Raw genomic sequence first — 1,528 nt, 5'->3', positions numbered from 1 at the left:
TTTCTCACTTCCACTGTATAATCATAAGGGATTTGATTTAGGTCATACCTGAATGGTCTAGTGGTTTTCCCTACTTTCTTCAATTTAAGTCTAAATTTGGCAATAAGGACTTCATGATCTGAGCCACAGTCAGCTCCTGGTCTTGTTTTGCTGACTGCATAGAGCTTCTCCATCTTTGGCTGCAAAGAATATAATCAATCTGATTTCAGTGTTGACCAATGGTGATGTCCATGTGTAGAGTCTTCTCTTGTGTTGTTGGAAGAGGGTGTTTGCTATGACCAGTGTGTTCTCTTGGCAAAACTCTATCAGCCTTTGCCCTGCTTCATTCCGTATTCCAAGGACAAAATTGCCTGTTACTCCAGGTGTTTCTTGACTTCCTACTTTTGCATTTCAGTCCCCTATAATGAAAAAGACATCTTGTTGGGGTGTTGATTCCAAAGGTCTTGTAGGTCTTCAGAGAACCGTTCAACTTCAGCATCTTCAGTGTTACTAGTTGGGGCATAGACTTGGATTACTGTGATATTGAATGGTTTGCCTTGGAAACGAACAGAGATCATTCTTTCGTTTTTGAGATCGCATCAAGTACTGCATTTTGGACTCTTTTGCTGACCATCATGGCTACTCCATTTCTTCTAAGGGATTCCTGCCTAGAGTAGTAGATATAATGGTCATCTGAGTTAAATTCACCCATTCCAGTCCATTTTAGTCGCTGATTCCTAGAATGTAGACGTTCACTTTTGCCATCTCCTGTTTAAGCACTTACAATTTGCCTTGATTCATGGACCTGACATTCCAGGTTCCTATGCAATATTGCTCTTTTGAGCGTCGGACCTTGCTTCTATCATCAGTCACATCCACAACTGGGTATTGCTTTTGCTTTGGCTCCATCCCTTCATTCTTTCTGGAGTTATTTCTCCACTGATCTCCAGTAGCATATTGGGCACCTACCAACCTGGGGAGTTCCTCTTTCAGTATGCTGTCATTTTGCCTCCTTACCTTGAACGAGGGGTATCTCCTCATCGCCACCCCTCCTGATATTGAACGTGGAGTAGTTCCTCTCGGAATTCCTGCGCCCATGCAGCCACCGCTCCTTGGGCGTGGGGTTACTCCACTCTGTTGAGCTTTAAACCAACTTTTTAACTCTCCTCTTTCACTTTCATCAAGAGGCTCTTTAGTTCTTCTTCACTTTCTGCCATATGGGTGGTGTCATCTGCATATCTGAGGTGATTGATATTTCTCCCAGCAATCTTGATTTCAGCTTGTGCTTCATCCAGCCTAGCATTTCTCATGATGTACTCTGCATATAAGGTAAATAAGCAGGGTGACAATATACATCTTTGATGTATTCCTTTCCTGATTTTGAACCGCTCTGTTGTTCCATGTCCAGTTCTAACTGTTGCTTCCTGACCTGCATATAGGTTTCTCAAGAGACAGGTCAGGTAGTCTGGTATTTCCATCTTTTTCAGAATTTTCCACAGTTTATTGTGATCCACACAGTCAAAGGCTTTGGCATAGTCAATAAAACAGA

Source organism: Bison bison, unplaced genomic scaffold, assembly GCF_000754665.1.
Source record: "Bison bison bison isolate TAMUID 2011002044 unplaced genomic scaffold, Bison_UMD1.0 scf7180017864209, whole genome shotgun sequence".
NCBI lineage: Eukaryota > Metazoa > Chordata > Mammalia > Artiodactyla > Bovidae > Bison > Bison bison.
Note: the sequence above shows the minus strand (reverse complement) of the source record.